Raw genomic sequence first — 19,040 nt, 5'->3', positions numbered from 1 at the left:
AGGAAAGTGAATGCTAGAGTAATGGCATGGAAAATAAGACCTGTCTCTCAAAGGGCTCTTCTAGAGAGACAGCAGCATTGAACTGCACCATGGAAGGAGAAAAAGAAGAAAACCTTCAACAACAGTAGAAGGAACAAAGTAAACAACAGACAAAGCACATTCCTCTTTCTGTAAAATTACCAAATTTTTAAACTTGCTCTAATGTGAAAAAGATCTTTTGAAGCTTGAATTTAAAAAAACAAAAAGCGCAGCAGATTTCGCATTTACTACAGCCAATTATTTGCACCAACTTGATCTTAGCTTATTTCAAAGTGCCTTCTACAAAACAACCCAAAAAGATAGAAAAAGCACCTGTAAATGAACCAGAGCTTTGAACCAAAAATAAAAAACAGAAGCTGTAACAGTTTCCTTATACATACAGCAATCATTGGAGAGAAAAGAGGGTTCAATCACAGGAAGATAGCGGATTTTGTTTTTACTCAGAATTAGCTTTTTCAAAGAATAAGGACCTGTCCTGTTTGCTATATCAAAAGATACATCCTGATACAACAGGATAAAAAGATACATGCTAGATATCTCCTATAATGCATCTTCTCTAACTATTCCAAACCTAAAATCCATTGGAACCACTGCAAGTTCAAGTATATTCAGTATAAATCTCTGAGTCTTTTATTTTCATACTCCCTGCTGATATTGCTGGTCATCATATATAACAATTATCTCTAAGCTTTGCATAGTTTTTAAACAATTTCAGATGAGTATCTTTGCCTCTGTTTTTAATGGTTGAAGAGAGTTTTCTGTGCATGGGGAAACATCACATTAAGTAACTGGAAAGCAAATGCCCCTACCTAGCTTACAGTTAATCAGTGGTAATATAACCCGTAATCGGTGCACAAAAATTCTAGCAATTTCCCTTGTTTATTTCTATCCTTTATGAGGAGGACAGTTGAACAATTTGACAATCTTTGAGCATCTTAACTGATGTCCTTGGAAACTGAAGGATCTAATGGCTGTGGTGTGGACAGCTGGAACCATTAGGCCTAATTTTATACTATATCACACAAACCTACAGTACTCTTAGCTCACTTCATCTCCGTGTGCGTTTATTTATACATTAATTATGGCAGCAAAATGGGTGTAAAATATCTCATAAGGGTGCATTGAAACTTAATCCATTGATGTCTATAAAACCATTTGAGACAAGCAGATGACAGCTTATATATTAAGTGTATAAATAGTTACTATTTTTGTAACCACTTTCAAGGACTGATTTCCTACTGCCTCCTCTATTACATTTGTATTTCAGCTGCTTTGCTAATGGTTCTCAGCAGATGCATCTCAACCTGGTTGCCTGGTTCCCATGTGTGCCAGGAGAGACACTCAAACACTATTTTTCCATGGCCACTAGGTCCTTTTCTTGATGCATCATCTTGCTGCCATAGAGTTAGATGTTCTGCCAACCACTGATTGACAGGAACAAGGGCTGGGTTCAAATTTAAAGTGATCGCTAATAAAATGCCAGCTGGAACATTTGCTCAGAAACCCCAGGAAAACAAAACTCAGTTTCCTGCCTTGACTGTCTCTTACGCAATCACTTGATAATATTATGTTATTATCTTAAAATGATGAAAGAAAGGGGGAAAAAATAAAGGACGTAGGACAGCAATGCACAACATCTAATTCCTGAAGTTCAACTGCATCAGGCAGTCTCAGGCAGTGCTTCCTGACAAGTCACTTGTTTGCCCAGCCCACAGCTTTCCCTCTGCAGCAACAGTGCCACTGCAGCCTTCTATATTCACAGCTCTTTTCTTTCTGCAAGTCTCACAATTTTGGAGACCTCAGGGTAAAAGCATTTTAGGTTGCACGCATCGTTTATCTACTTTAACTTGATTTTGAGCCTGAGGTTGTTAGCTCTTTTCTCATTCTTCCACAATTTTCCATCTAGTCCCATAACAGTCAAAATAATATGACCAAGCTTATTTCATAAGGTACCCCAAAAGTTAGTTGGGCCTGATTTCTGGTCCATCATGGCTCAAGCTGCATTTGAACCAGAATTAATTTGAATCAGTGAACTGGAAGACAAAGACTTGATTTCTAGGCATTATTAGTCTTTCGACTCATCTGTCTCCTGGTTTGTCATGGAAAATAACTATTCATTGTCACTATAATTTTTCTGTTCCATAATCAAGGAAAAACAAGCCTGGCAGATGGTCTGGGACTGTCTAGGTACAGATAAACACCACACACATGACTGTGAAACTCCCTCTGCTGTAACCTTTAGTATTGTGAAAGGATTATTCAAAACTTTAGAATAGTCCAATAAATAGGAAAATGGGACTCACCTACGCATTACCTGCTTCCAAAAGAATACATTAACAATACTGGAAAGCTCAAATATCATGAAATTACTGAGAAATACTATGCCTTTCTGGAACAGTATTCTTCAGAATAAAAAGGCTGAGGATTCATTTCTTAACAAAAACTCATCAAGGAAATAATAGCATTTGAATAAAGGGTGTCTGGTGGTAGTAGGAGATGTCTTAGTGTTTAGAATTCTTTTTTATATGTACTAACACTTTTTAGGAGTCTTATTTGCTTTTCTAGAAAGTAGCCAAGACACGTCTAGTCAAACTTAACTACAGTCTTCCTTAATTTGGGATTGAGGAGAAAAACACCAAGAAAAATTGTTGAAGACCAGGATTCCATCAAAAAAAATTATTCATGAGTTGTTGAAATTTCAGCCTACTTTTTCATTTCATAAAAAAGAGGTATTTTTGCTTAATATGCCTGGGTTTGGTTTGTGATCGATCTGTAGGCATGAAAATCCTGATTTTCAGGAGTGTACAGAACTCCAGCTGAACTCCAACAGAGGTGCACTATTCATCCTTCTTAGAAAATAAGTGCTCATTTGAACCAATTGCGTGTAGTTGCTTCTGTCATTTCAGCATTCTGAATAACCTAACCTTTGTGGTTAAACCCTGACACCCTGAAGGTTGCACCAATATTTTATTGGAAAAGTAATTTGCTCTGGATTTAGAAAGAAAAGGTCTTCTGTTTCTCCTGTGCCCCTTCCGTCCCCACAGGTTAGCACTGTCTGTGCAGGGTAAGTACCTGTGTGGGGCTGGGGGCTGAGAGGTGACTCAGCTGTTCAACCCCAGCCCTGCCAATGGGCAGCAACACGCCTGATTTCACAGAGGCAAAGGAGCCTTGGCATATTTACTGTTTTAGTTTTCTCCCTGCCATTGTGCTGAAAATCCATATCCTTAATTTTCTGTTTCTGTGGAAAAATTATAGAGCAGGCAGGGGAAACAGAAGGGAAAGCAGATACCCTTCTAACACACTCCAGTGGAAACTTGCAGGCTAGTGTTTCAGATTCGAATTGTATAATGAAATTAAATGGTAATGATGAAATAGCAGCCTTAAACACAGCAAAACACTAAGAAAATTATGTTTATGTAACCATTTCTTTTCTCCACAATGCTACCTCTGGTGCCTGACTGGGATTTGGATAATATGATCAGATATTACAGTGATGAACATGAGAGGAATCCATAAATGTGCAGGCAACTCCTTAGTGCAAAAGAAGGATGATGAGAGATCGATAAGGAAATCTCAATCCATTTTCTAAGAGATCAAACATCCTCATGACAGAGCTCATGGGATCATACAGAATGATTAGGACTAAGATGAATGGACAAACTTTTAATTACTGCAAGTACTTCTTCTGCTTCAAGTGTAAGGCCAGTGAAAAAAAGCAGATACCTGTGCTGTTTATCATGTCTACCTGTGTGTGTCCTGCCTGTACTATAGGTAGCCAAAAGAACCAGTATTAGATTTCAGGACTGTTGACTTCTGTGTCATCTCCCAAGAAGGTCATCTTGAAAGTTTTCCAGATATAAATGGTCACACAGGTCTCCTAGCTCAGTTCCAAAGGGCTGAATATTTGCAGCTATTACTGAAAACAAGCCTTCACCAGTCAAGTATTTCTATTTGGATGAATTTTTGCCTTAATCTAATTGCATATTACTTTCTAATTTTGCATCTCAAAGACATTGCACTTTGCAAAATGGAGACCTGGAGGAACATTTAACTCTTTAAGGCATTGTCTTGCAAGAAGTACACAACTATTGAAATTATTTGAGCTACCTTGATTTAATATATCTGCTTAGGCCACATAATAGATTTTGCCCTTCAGTTTCACCCATGCCTAAGGGCTGGTTTTCAATAAACCTAAAATAGATACTGTCTTGCTGAAACATTATGAAGTGGGAAGATGTACATTTCATCCAAAAGCTACTTTGATGATAGATGTTCCACCCAGCTCTCCTTTCATAAAACCTATGCATTTCTAAAAAAGTGTCTAAGGCGACTCAGGGAAGGGGTGGATTTTATTCCTCTTAAGAATAGGAGAAGGAGGGGGAAAACCTCTATAAAATATTGATATTTCTGCATTCAATCATTTTTGACAGGATCATTCTTATTGCTTCTTATCCTCAGTGGACTAAGTGACTTCCCATATCCCCTACATTTATTTTCATCTTATGCAATTTCTAAATAATGATGCCATGGTTACTAAAAATGCCACAAAAACAATTAATAGTTTGGTAATCTAGATAGGCATCTGAAAATCTATTAGCTAATAAATTAAATTATTTAGCCAAGTCATCTGAGCAGTTTTTCAATTTTAGCTGAAAACCACATCTTTTCTGCTCTGAAAGGAGGAGAACTTTAAACTTTTTTCCTCTTTCATTCTGAAGTGACATGTTCAAATGGTACCTATCTTGTATAATGTGCCATTAAAGTCTTGATCTCATGCTTGTTAAGGTTAATACATATCTTACAACTGAATTCAATGAGATTTAATTCTGATTCTGAATCTATAATGATTGTTAGCATTTTTTACCAGTTCATTTAAAATGATAAAGCATAAAGTGGCACGTTGCTAAAAATATCATAAAATGCAAAAGAAACTTGATTTTCCACAAAACCCTCTACTGTAAACTAGCAGTCATTACAAACAAATCATTCAGATATTCATCTCTGTTTATCACATTCACTGCCTTTAAACAGAGAGACAGAGAGAAGAGACAAGGTGATGTGCATGATGATCTTTAGGCTTTCTGCAAAATCCCTGCTTCCAAATAACTGAGCTTTGTATCCCAGACCTCATAAAAATCTCCTTTTACAGTCCACTGGATATTTTGCCATGGACATAAAATACGCTCAGGAACTACAGAGATGTAGGTGACAGTGCTGTTGCTCAGTTGTCAACTGAGCCCAGAGGAGCTGAAGTCACTGAGGCGTTTGCTGTCAAATTCGAGTGGGCAGTTTTGCCCCAATGGTTTCAGAAAGTTCCTTGCAGAAGTAGGGCCTGTTGTCTACCAAGAGTAATTTACATGCAACTAATTTGTAATCATGAGACAAACTATCTTCTAGTCTATTAGATGATTTCTCCCTTAACAGGATTTCCCCCTCAATTTAAATAGAGGCAAATTAAATATTTCATTACATTGTGGGGTTTTTTTCCTAATGACTGATATTTTTAGGCAAAGAAAACTGAATTTTAGTCTCTGATGCTCAGACAATTGAGTCATCTGACAATTAAGGAGAAAAAAATTGCTGAACTAATGCAATGCTGCAGATTATTCAGTTGAGCGCTTATGTATTTGCAGGTGCCAGGACCACAGAATGTATAGTGCAGCATTCAGATTTAAGAATTATTCTTTTAAAAAAATTTTACTATAAGATGGCCTATTGTTTGTTTACTACCAGGAGTGTGCCTGTGAGTAGCACCCATTTCCATCTTGAAATGTGTCTTTCTGGCTCATTGCACTGTCAGATGACAAACAAATTCAGACCTTGAATGAAGATAAGAAGGGGTAGGCAGAACATTGAACAGTGGCAAGAATTTTCATTGGAAAAATAATTACTTTCATGCGTTGACCAAAATATATTTCTGCTCTTCCTTGCATTCTCGTTTTCCTGTCATCTGAGCTTTAAATTCAAAATATTTCAGCTTTGCCTGATGTATTTTACCATAAACAAACACTCAAAGTCACCATGACAGCCATGTTACTTATTGCAAGGTTTTAACTTGTAGAGATGGTCAGGAAAAGCTTCATTTGCATTTTCCAATTTATTTAATCCTTTTGTTATCCAGTTTAGCAGTGAATCTAATTTTTGGGGCCAATTCTAATTTAGTCCACTCCACTCAACAGTCCTGGTTCTACTAGAAATTATATTTTATCCTTTGTTTTCAACATGGGGAAAATAAAAGCAAAAATATTACAAAGCAGGAGACATGCAGTAGTTGCATTTAGCTACTACAGACCTCTTTTGTTATTCTATCTGAGTAGCCTTGATGCTCCAGCAGGACTGTGGAGCCATAGCTGTGATTCAGAGACAGCTCACACAGTGAGCAGCCTGGGGATGGGTTCCTCTTTGATGGAGCTCCAAGAAACACCTACATGCTGCAGGAAATGGTGAGTCAGGTGTCAGCGGCTTCCCTCTAAAATACCACAAAACAAATGCCTCAGTATGGTGCAAGGGTAATGACTAAAAAAATAAATTAAAGCTTGAGCTACATCATTTCAGATCCCACAGCTGTTGCAGCCATTGCAGCCCTAGGTGATAAGCTGTCTATGCTGCAGGCTGTTATACAGTACCTGGGCCAGTAAGAAGTTACTTCTAGCTAGTGGTGTCTCTAAAGCTTTTTGGCTGATGGGTACTGTGGGGGTACAGGGTGCTTGGGTGTCTTGGCATAACTTAGTAGGTAGTAGCCGTTGTGTCATCATCACACAGCACAAAGAGAAACAAGATTTCAGGATTTTAAACCTGAGGTTTATGAAGCTCTGGTGATGGTGGGCATAAAATGATACTGAGGTATGAGGGCCTTGGTTTTGACCAAAGATTTCTTCACTTTGTATCTCTTGCATTTTTCACACAAATGTAGGTGCACCCATGGACATGCCTGTCCATTGCATAAGCAGGAATAACAAGCTCAGTGCCTGCAGCAAGCTCCCACTCTAATGACTATGGTCTTCCTTGGATTCCCCCTTGCAGTCACAGACAGTTTTATCCTTGGTCACCACCTGCCAGGTGTTAGGTCATGTGACTTTGCATCCTAACTCCAAAAAAATCTGAAAATGGTTCAGAATTAAACTCACTTGGAAGGATTTTGAGAGACTACATTTCATAGCATCACCTGCCATTACGGACATGGAAGAACAATCAAACTTGGTTTCTGTCATGACCACAGACTTCAGAAGTGAAGGTGGCAAGAAGTATTATTCATCCATCTGATAAGGAGGCCTTGATTTCAAGGGTCTTTGCACTGAGTGTCTAGGAGAATCTGGGCCCCATCCTTCACATGTTGCTGCTCACATAGCTTGCACACTACAGCTGTGTTTACTGTAGTGATTTTCTTGTGATCACTGAGGCAGAACATTTCCCTGCTTTCCTGCAGTTATGATGAGAGAAAAGACACATTTAAGTGTTTGCATCACATAATCCAACTCTGTTTTAATGTGCTGGATTAAGTATACCCTCTATTACCTAGAGACTTTTTGGTGACAAACCCTCCTTTTGGCAGGCTGTGGTCTTGACCTCTAGTAGCATTTGTAATGTGTGAAAATATCACTGTTAGCCCAAGTATCCTCCAAGGAACTATTTCATATACTGCTGCTTTTGCTTGCACTCTATGTCAAGATATCCTATAAATCTCATGTTATGTTCGTAAGGACAGAACACGACTCCCATAGCTAACCTCACTCACTCAGCTGTTTATTTATTGCATTACGCATAAATTGCAGTCTGAGAATTATTCAGTAAGTAAGTTCACAAATCTAATAACTAACAGATCCAAAACCCTGCAATCTGCCAGTCAACAATTCAGGAAAAGTGGAAATCCTCAAATTATTATTCAGTGAAAATCCTGTTCCCTCCATTGCATACATGAATGTTTTAGTGCCATACACCTTGTATGGAACAGTAGCCACTATTATTCCTTACACATATACCCATTCCTTCTCATGCACCCATTCAGTAGGTACGTCTGCAAGCCAGTCTCCAAATGGCTGCAGGGAAAGTGTTTCTTCAATATCAATCTTTTGCTCTAAGACTGTGCAAAAATGATCTGGAGGTGACAGTGGGAGGGGTAGATCAGAGCTAAAACTGAGAAAAATAGCACATGAGGAATTTGCAAGTGCCTAATCTTTGTAAACAGGAATTATCCTAAGTAATTATTTTTCCATCTGTCTCTTCTATTGAGAAGAGATGTTTAATAAAAATATCTATAACCAAAAGAAAAGGATCACCTAGCCAGAGGCTATGTGAGGATTTTTCTCTAGTGAGAACCTGGATGAACAGTTTATTGTGTCTGTCACAGAATATATGTGTTTAATGTACCATTGAAACATACTGCACGATTCATTCATAAAGTAAACACATTCATGTGGACTGTTTTTGGGTCTTTCATTACCTGATCCTCATACATCTTGTCTAAACTCAAATGTGTGACACTTTCATTTGGAACTGTGGGAGAAACTTCTGCTTGCTGCACCAAATTCAACTTGAAGTAAACAAAGCTTTTAAATAAACATAAATAAACATAGTCTTAAAATAAACATAGCTCTCAGTTCACTGCCTTCTGACTTCAGACATGTTTGTTTCATGATTTCAAGATATGGGAGTCTTGGTCTTGGTCTCTATGGAATGCTTGTCTGTATTCACTTGTACAGTAAAAGCCACTAAAGAGATTTCCTGCATGCTTACTGTTCTTTAATTAGCTTTAATTTTCTTTAAATTAATTTTCATCAGAATACTGCTCTGCCTTATGGAATATGTCATTAGGATTGTTCATCTCAACCATTCTGTCCACAGTTCAGTCACTGAAATCTGTACTATACAAAAAGGGAGAAAGGCAAAGCATTGAGAAAAAAATGAAATTATGGAAGCCAGAACTCAGGTTTGATGAAGTGAGCAAGGGAAAAAGTGCTTTTTCAATATATCCATTTGTAGATCAAAAAGATTCAGTTTTCCTTGGATTGATTATCCAGGTATCCATTTGCCCAGCACCCAGGAGGTTCTCAAGTGACTACCTTCAATCTGGCAGAAGCAGGCATCTACAGGCTGTTTCCACAGCCATCTCCTATGAAAGAAATTCTCACAATAAGCTTCTTATTAATCAGGATTTTGTTGTCTCAGAATTCATGCAGAACCGTCATCATCCCAGACACCAGACGGGTTACGGTTGACAGGGGATGTGAGTGGGCAGGATCGGGACAAAACAGCTAAAATAAAACAGAATGAACTTTGCCAGCCAGCCATATTTGGTAACTGCACACTTCTGTTTTTACTGTTGGTTAGGAACACTCTTCAGCCTTCTCCTGAATGCTGGCAGTTTTGTATGTGGAGTCTCATAACAGCTTTAGTCATGACCCAATTGCTTTAGTCATGCAACACATTCAGATTCATGACTTGCGTTGCTCATTTTGTTTTCTTTTGACAGCAATTCAAAGAAGACATACAGCTGCAAAGATGTCCTTCTCTCATTGCCTCCATGGTTTATGTTATCAGGAAAGCCCAAAAACTGCTGAGATTCATCAGGTGTTGAGTACTTATTGTGTGTGTGTGTCCTTCACACAATAGTTATGTCTACCCTTGACAGGGAATTAGGCAGTACAAGGCTGCCTATCAGTTAGAGGTCCTGTATGTTACATTACAGAACCCTCCTCTGCTAAAAATCCCTTTTGACCAGCATCATTACCACAAGTAGTTATTTTCCTCTGAACAAGTTAAATAACTGTCCATTGTCTGCCATATATTTTTGCACCTTAGGAAGCCATCAACATGATTCCAGTTTTCTCAGAGAGAGAAGGACGAAAATGGTCTGGACAGGCAATGGAAGCTGGTCAAGCATTCCACTAAATCAAAAATGCTGCCACTGCATGATGTTGAAAAGCAGAAACAGGTTAACTATGATTGCATTTTCCCTTATCTGAAGATGAACTACAATAGTTCATGCAGACGATTTCAGGACAAAGTTTACTTTTATGTCCATATTTTAGCGAAGAGGAGGGAAATAAAATAGAAAACTAAGATAAAAACCTTGATCTTATATTATTAATGGAAAACAGGTGAGTAAGAGTATCAGTATAAGGATGGATACTGAAAAAAACAAATTATTCACACCAAAAAATAAGTGCTTTGTGATAACAGTTCATGGAGGGATTGTTTGATTTTAATAAAAAGGCATTAATCATAAGGGCTTCAGGTATTACACAGCCTTCAGAGCACAATAAAGTAGTAAAATAGTCACATAGTAAATGAAGAGGTAGCCTGATTAATAGCAAGGTGTCAATGAAATACATAACTGACAGAGCAATCTGCAGACAAAATATACAATCAGTTGTTTCTGAGAAGAAATGACCTTCCAAACTCAAGCCACTCAGCAAATTTCTATGAACTCTAGACATGCTACCTGTTTGGCAGGCCTGCCACCATTTTCAGACTGAACCCAGATGTGGAAAGTGTGCTCAAAACACTCAAGTGTTTTTTTTTTAAATTCGGTTGTCCCTCCTAACAATTGTTTGGGATTCATTCTTTCTGAGTAACCCACAATTGTGGAAATTGTGCCAGACATGAAAAATTATCTATCTGCATGGCACATACCTGGCCTTGAGCACAACCTACCTCTTCCAGAATTTTTCTGTGGGAGAGAGGCAGATGGCAACCAGCTTCATTCAAAGCAGGCAGATGAGGCATGACCAAGTTCCATGACACACTGTTAAAAATGCAAGCTTCAGTGGAAAAGGCAGCACTAGAATGGATGCTATATATGACACTTGTGCACGGCTTGCAAACCCAAGTAACAGGCACTGGCAGCATTTCCTAAGGTAGGGTAGATACAGCTTCCAGCATCATCTACAGTTCATCAAAGAGTATCCAACCCAATTTGTTTTTATTCTGCATAAATTTTATTCTACAGTAGCATTACAGTTTTTCAAAGCTTGCTTCAATTTTATATTCTTATAAATGAACTGTAATAATAGCAAATCTCTTAAATTAGTACAGTGTGTTTGCACTAAAGAAGTGGGAACAGTTTTGTGAAGTAACTTATCATCACATTAAGGGATTTTTTTCCTACATCCATGCCAATTCAAGCAGATGTATCAGTCCTGTGCTACCAATTAACATTTTAAGTGACAGAAGATATCATTTGCTGACATACAGTGAATGTATAATTAAACAGCTGGCTAGTAAAAGAAACAGCTCACTGAAGAACATATTGAAAGTAAACTGCTAATAAATACATTTGGAAGCATACAGTAGTATATTAACTCATTTACATGATCCAGAGGGAACACTGATTTGCCACAATGAGTCACCTTTTGGGGGTTTTAGTTTGTTTTAATTTACCTGCCACACTACTGCAATCAAATGGCATTAAGGACTTCAGAACATAAACTCCTGATCAACCGATTAATGTTTAAATCATGAATTTAACCACATATTTATTAAAGTTTTGTTCCACCATTGCAAGCTGGCAAGACAAAACTGTATTCCCTCTCATATGGTTTCTCCTGGGAGACTTTGAATATGATTATTAGGGATTGTGGGGAAGCATGGGAATTCATGCTATAATAAAATCCACCAGTTTATTATGAGGAGAGAAATGAAGATCATTCATCAAATTTTTTACACTGAGGAATAACTGCATGAAATAACTATTCCATTTGAAGTGTTTTCTATTAGAAAGTCTGTATTTCCCTGCTGATATCAGGTATTGTAAGGGCAGAGTAGCATATGATATAGGTATGCATACTTTTACATTCTGGATAGCTGGAAAAAATTGCTGTAATATTTAATTCTGGAAAAATATTAAGAATGTATACTAGATTTAAAGCTTTTAAATATATGAGAAGCCCTCTGTTCAGCAATGTACTGATTCTTAAGTACTGTTGAAAGTTGCTTTCCATTACACAAGTTCTCCAGCAGTAAGCCAGGCCCCACCTTACTGAAAGCAAATACTCTGCCAATATAAACCAACTTTGGTACAGAAAAGAAAAGCTTTCATGAGACAACAAAAATTAAACATTATTTCCTGCTACAAATGCAGAATACTCATTGAAATCATGGCTGAGTATTGCTGCAATGCACAGCCCAGAGCAGAACAGCACCATGTACCCAAGGCAGTCACTGAAACCTGAAACACTGATAACTTCTCAATGATCTTTCAACCAAAACTGCAATAGCGACTTTGTTGGCACTTCCCATTTCCCATCTTCATGTATCATGAAAACACCTGCAATTTAAATTAAAGATTTACTAATATAATTTTCCTGTGTTCAGTTTAAAAATCTGTCCATGTATGCTGGTATTTCTAAATCTTAATGATGTTTTCTAACAAGAAATATATTGGATTTCATAACCTATTTCAATATGAAACATCACTAAAATAGCCTTGTTCTTTTATCTTTCTTCTGTCATCTATAGATATATAGGAATAATCTCCCATCTTTCCTTCTTTTTCTTCTGGTTGTCACAGCATTAAATCCTTCAAACAAAACCAGCATGACTTGTACAGCAATGATTATTTTTCACTAGAAAATTGGCCCATCATATGGTATGTATTCATTTTTGATGTGTAAATGGGGATCTTTTGAAGTTTGAACATGACTGCAGAAAGACAGAAACCTAAGAATCTCTAAACTCACTGTCAGTGTACCCAAATCCTCTGCAACTTGGCCCTTGGAGATGTATTTGCATACAGTCAAACCACCAGGAAACCTGTTAAATCTGGCTTGCCTGGTGCTCTCCAGGCAGAGCTTTGAAGGGTGACATAGTGAATAACCATATATATAACTATATATGTCTGCCACAGCAATAGTGGCCTGCTGAAATAGCTGTCTTTGGCAGGCTTGGAACAAGTGAGAAAAGGTGAAAAGTAGGAGAAAATGTCAGAAGTCTTCATTGAAAAACTAAACACAGAGAATATTGCATGTAAAAATGGCACTAATACAAAATGAGATTCAAGTATGTCCACCATCAGAGGACATTTGCAATCACTGCTACACTGCAAAATACATGGCTCAGAATCATCTCACTTTGAAACTCAGCTTCTCCTGAGTTTCTGACCATTGCTGTAAATTTTATTCTTCACACAGAAGATTGTGTTGATCTGAAGAAACCAGAAAGCATCTTGGAATAAGTGGTCATAGCAAAAGAAATTTGTCACATGTAAGTAGATATCAAAAAAGATTTTAAGGCATGTTTTCTCTTCTCCTTTCCTGTACAGTCTCAGCTAAAGTTACAACCATGACAAGAAAACAGAGACAAAAGTGAGCAGTACTTTTTTTCAGAAAAGGCTGTTGGTTGCAAAGCTATAATCCTTTGTTCAGAGAGGGAGAAAATTTAGGAACAATCTAGGCATCACTTCAGTGTATATTATCAAACCATTCATCTGAAACATGAAGCTATTAAAAAGTAATACAGAAAAATGGGGTTACTGTGGGAATGCTGGTGACCCAGCTGTCACTGTTCAGTGGTGGATGAAGAATGCCTCTCAAGAACTGACCAAGAGCTAGCTACTGGCCACAGACAGATGAATCATATTTCAAACAGTAATTAGGGCAAAAAGGAGCCTTGAAATGCCCACTGCATTTTTTAAAGTGTTCATATTACCTAATTCTAGAACTTCTCTTATCAACAGAAAAAATTATTGATATAGGATTGCAACTGGAAGAACCTAGTAAAATATGTCACCACATTCCACAGGGATCAATGGTTAATAGGGCTGAGAATCTTCATTTTTCATCTGCTGCTTCTGGCTGGAAGAAAAGAAAAATCAGTCAAGAAACAGCATAACCTTCCTTTATATCAAAATTCCATTAAAGTCACTATTACTTGCCAGCGGATATTCAAGACTATTCCACTGGCATTTATCTTTAATGGTTTCTACGCTTCTGACATTGTTCCAGGACTGTATTTTTTTAGTTGTAGGCAGACATTCCTTCTCAGCTAGAGCTTGGAGCTGAAAACTGACTACATATATGAGCAACATCAGGTGAGGACACAGTTCTACATAAATTCATATATCATTGTGTACATACAAATTGTAAGACACATGTCCATCTTGGGATTTGCGTTTATCAGCACAAATAAGCGACAACCCAAGGAGAACTGCACTTTGGGGAGTGGCATATCCTTTATTTCCAGTCTTATGGAGAGTGAGAATTCTCGTTTTCTGTTTCCAATCCAGATGAAAAATGTAGTTAAACAAGGTTGTTTAAAATTTGACCAACTGAATTGTTTGGCAGAAAACCTGAACTTTGGGAAAATTTACCCTGAATTTTAAATATTTTAAAATATTTGCCATAATACAGTAGCATTCCTTATCGACCTTTAGGCAGATATTTTACTCTCTTTCGATGTTGACTTAGATGCAACTGAAGTAGTTTCTAAAGGACAAAATTTAGCAGGCCTTGTTAAAGAGCCTCTGATCACTCAGATCTGTTTGAACAACCTTGCCTGCTACATTAGGCTCAACTTGGGATGTTGATGAAAGCCAGCAACTAATGGTGAGTGGATAAAAATAAGCAACCTGCTCCTTTACCCAGTGAAGCGGCTGTGCTGGAAAGCTGATCCTTCCCTGATGTTAAACAGAAAATTTCTTAGGAAAGGAAGCAATAGACCCTGTTCTGAGAAATAAAGCAATTTTTGACCCAAACAAGTGAATACTAGCAGGGATTTCACTACTCTCTGTGGAAGTTTTTCAGTTGGCTCCTTTTTGCTTCCTGTGCAGACAGAAATATCCACAGTTCTTGTAACACCCTTCTGAATCAACCTTTTGTCAGCACACTGGTGGTTCAGAACTGAAATGGGACTAATCTCTTTTCTCCATTCTGAAACAATAGCCCTCTGTTCCACTGGAGGGGAGACACAAGAAATTTTTTGTCTGGGTTGTGAACAACTTAACATGTTATAACCAGAAGAGAAGAAAATAAGAGATTATATAAAGAGCAATGCGGTATGATCTAAGCTTCTTTTGAGGGGGGGAAAGAAACCGTGCAACCAACAAAGAACACACTTTTTGAAGAAGAGAGGAAGAATAAGCATCCTATGTCTAGAAACTCTCTTTTCAAAGATGAGCAAAATAAGTTTCATGGGGGAGGAAAGACATGTATCTATAAAAACTACAGCCACTTCAGAGGCAGTTTTCAAGAACTTCTATGTAACATCCACTAATTAAGACAGAGACTTCTTTACCATATCACCTGGAATAATAGAAATCTAATATGATGCCTGTGATACATCTAAAAAGCCATGTATGACACAGAGGAGCATTAGCAAGGTCACTACAGAAGTGTCTGCACAACACTGTTCCTGTTGGTTGAGTTAAGCAACCATGACCTGTATTTGAGCTCTTACATCATTCTAAAACTGGCTAGACCTGTTTTCCCTAAGCTTGTAAACTTATGAAAATGTCAGCCACAATAACAAATCTGTGGCTTTGCAGGTATGCCAGGAGCACGTGCTCATAACAGGACTTTCCAAATAAATCTTTGGAATGCAGTTCAGCTGGAGTAGCATATTCCCATAGTCACTCATATTAAATTAGGTTTCCCAAAGTAATTTTAATTTAAATTTTATATGCCTACTGTTTAAGTACTATGGATCTACTTCCTGGAAATTAATTACCAGCTCAGATGAATGGACACATCATTATCTCCCCATCTTGTCCCTGAAATACCACTACAACAACTCATTCTAACCCTTTTTCTGGCTAATTAGGCAAAATAAAACAGTTTCCTTCAAATATAAACTTTCCCAAGTCGCTGTAGTGGACTTATTTGCATCTACTCTAATTTAAATCCATTTTTGACACAGTATGCACTGTTCCAAGTCAAAGCTTACAGTACAGTAAAAGCAGGCACACATCAGCTAAAATTCCTTTTCAGGGATGAACCAGCTGAACATTTCTGAATCATACCACAAAATCACAGAATATGCTGAGTTGGAAGGGACCCACAATGATTGTTGAGTCCAATCCTTAGCCCTGCACAGGTGACACCCCAAGAGTCACACAGACTGAGAGTATCATCCAGATTCTTCTTGAACTCTGTCAAGCTTGATGCTGTGATTCTTTCCCTGGGAATAAGGATGTTCCAGTGCCCAACCACTCTCTGGGTGAAGAACTTTGTTCAAATATCCAACCTAAACCTTCCTGACACAGCTTCAGGCCTTGGATTCTGTCACTGGTCACCACAGAGAAGGGATCAGTGCCTGCCCCTCCCCTTCCTCTCACAAGGAAGTTGTAACTGCAATGAGGTCTCCCCTCAGTCTCCTCTTCATCAGGCTCAACAGACCAAGTGACCTCAACCACTCCTCGAACGGCTTCCTCTCAAGGCCTTTCACCATCTTTGCTGCTCTCCTTTGGACACTCACTAAGAGCTTTCTTATTTTGTGGCACCCAAAACTGCACACAATATTTCAGGTGAGGCCACCCCAGAGCAGAGTGGGACAATTCCCTCCCTCAGCCGGCTGGTGATGCTTTGTCTGATTCTCCCCAGGACATGGCTGGCCCTCCTGGCTGCCATGGCGCTGCTGACTCACAGTCAACTTGCCATCAACCAGGACCCCCAGGTCCTTTCCATGGTGCTGCTCTCCAGCCTCTCATTCCCCAGTCTGTATGAACACTCAAGGTTGCCCCATCCCAGGTGCAGAATCCAGCACATTCCCTTGCTGAAGTTCATATGGTTGGTGAGTGCCCAGCCCTCTAATTTGTCAAGGTCTCTGCAGGGCCTCTCTGCCTTTGAGGGAGTCAACAGCTCCTCCCACTTGTGTCATCTGCAAACTTCAAGATGATGAAGAGCACAGGGCCTAAGATGGATCCCTTTGGAACCCAACTAGTGACAGGTCACCAGTCTGATGTCACCCCATCCACTATTACCCTCTGTGCTCATTCCATGAGCCAATTGCTCACTTACATGATGTGTTTATCCAGCTGTGTGATGGACATTTTGAGAGACATCATCATCTAGTCAAGCTACTCTCCTGGACTCTTCTCCTTTTCTTCAAATTAGCAAATCCACAGTTTAGAGCACAAATTGGTTTTTTTAGTATTCAAAGTGCATGATCTGACATTTTATGCAGGTGAGCTCCAGTTAGAACTCCATCTAATCCTGCTCATACAGGAACTTGGGCCCCCTTTTGAGGCCAAAACCTCCCTAATTTTGTTTTTTTCTGCCCTGAACAGCATGAGCAGAAAAAAGCTACAGAGTCTGTGTTACTGTTCATCTGCTCTACACTTTTGGCAGAAATGAGGGGTCCAGGTCAGAATAGTGCTCTGTGCAATACTTATCTAGCAGAGTGTTGCTACTAGTAAAAATCATAAATAGCAAATGCACTGGTAGACTTCTTAAAGTCTCTTTCTTAGGCTGCTTTATAAACTAAGGCTTGTAAGACTCTTAAGCTTTATCACCTCATTTTGATCTGAGATTAAATGTTCTCAAGCAACAGCAAGTACTAGAAGTGGACTTTTCACCTACATATCAAAGAGGATCTCAGAATCTTATCTGAGATAACTACAGATATAAAAGTAAACCTGAATGTTAGAACTAGTTTATTCATCAACATTTTGAAAATTTAGTTACACCAACTCATACCTTTAATGATGAAACTCCCCATTAGTGGCCAGGTAATAATGACAGGCCATGCTCAGGCATGACATCCCTGCAGCCTTGGACTCACAGGTGTGCTGAGGCTCCTGCCCTTGCTATGTCTCAGCTCTGCAAGCCTAACAGCTTGGGTGAGGTTCAGCACTAGAGGCCTAGACACATACTAATACTGCAAAACTTACAAGGATTCTAGCATGAAGATGCTTATTTTCATGTGCTAACCATGTGCATGACTCTACCTCAAGCATTTCTTTAATGAAATATCAGCTTTACAATATTTCAATTCACTCTTTTCAATTAGTAACTTTCATAATTTTTTCATAAAATCAGGTCTGTGGGGTTTTTGGACAAAAAGGGACATTGATCATTCATGTCTGGGATCAGCGCAGTACATCAACTTTGACAAACAGATGTTTGAAAGTGGGTAAATAACTGCCTGGGGACTAAGGAAAAAACAAAACAAAACAAAACAAAACATCAAGATCTTTAAATAAGCAGTTTAGCAACCATGATAAAAAAGAAAAAAGTCTTGACTATCACAGTTGCGAACATTAATCTGAAACTATAGGCCCATAAATTCCCTTGAGCAGGCTATTGAAGAAAATCAGTGTACATAACTTCAAGCATAAAAGTTTTTTTCCTAATTGGTTTAAACTAAAACCAAATACAAATAATATTTCCTCCCTTGTAATGATCATGTTGAAGCAGAATTCATCTGCCCTAGATTGAATTTTTAAGAAAGATTGTTTCAGTACACATATTTCCTTCCTAATGGTTCCCTCTTCCAATAAAACAAGAGTTTATTACATTTACACAATTCTCTTGGGAGGAAGTTTTGGGTTTTTTTAATAATACATTTGTATCTACTTCTAATAATTTGCAAAACAGCTAAACTCTATCTACATTGTAGTCACATGAGTTTCCTCAGATTGCATCATTACTCTTCTGGGAGAAGTCTCAAATAAGTCTGCTCAAAATAACTGTTGTTTACAAGTTTACATATTTCATAAAAATAAAAACTTGTTTTCTCTTTATGCCAAAAGTCTCAATTGCATGAAAAAGGTGGAGATAAACATGTTTAGGAATCACAGGTTTAACTGATTTCATCAAAGGCATCTCCATTCTTAAATGTTTTTTGAAACATGCAATAGATGATGGGACTATTCCAAATGCTTCATCTTTTGAAAAGTCCCTTTATTATATATTGTGAGGGTTTGCATTTCAGCCATCAGACTATCTAGACTCCAGTTGTAATATTATCTCCCTTTCCAAAGCTGGTGATCTCACCTTTCCTCCATCACCTCCGTGGAGGATGAACATGCTGGTATTTACCACTCCAAAGTGACCAGCCTTTTATCTCTG

At 38.2% G+C, this 19,040-nt stretch overlaps 1 protein-coding gene across 1 annotated transcript in view; it reads right to left on the bottom strand.

The window, feature by feature from the left end:
- Positions 1-13,819: 13,819 nt before the first annotated feature.
- Positions 13,820-19,040, bottom strand: part of KCNK10 (potassium two pore domain channel subfamily K member 10) — an 86,315-nt gene continuing 81,094 nt past the window's right edge. Inside the window, exon 8 of the transcript XR_011698009.1 lies at positions 13,820-13,829. The gene's annotated coding sequence lies outside the window, so the exon portion shown is untranslated. The remainder of the gene's footprint in view (positions 13,830-19,040) is intronic.

Source organism: Pithys albifrons, chromosome 6 (assembly GCF_047495875.1).
Source record: "Pithys albifrons albifrons isolate INPA30051 chromosome 6, PitAlb_v1, whole genome shotgun sequence".
NCBI lineage: Eukaryota > Metazoa > Chordata > Aves > Passeriformes > Thamnophilidae > Pithys > Pithys albifrons.
Note: the sequence above shows the minus strand (reverse complement) of the source record. Positions and strands in the feature narration are given on the sequence as shown.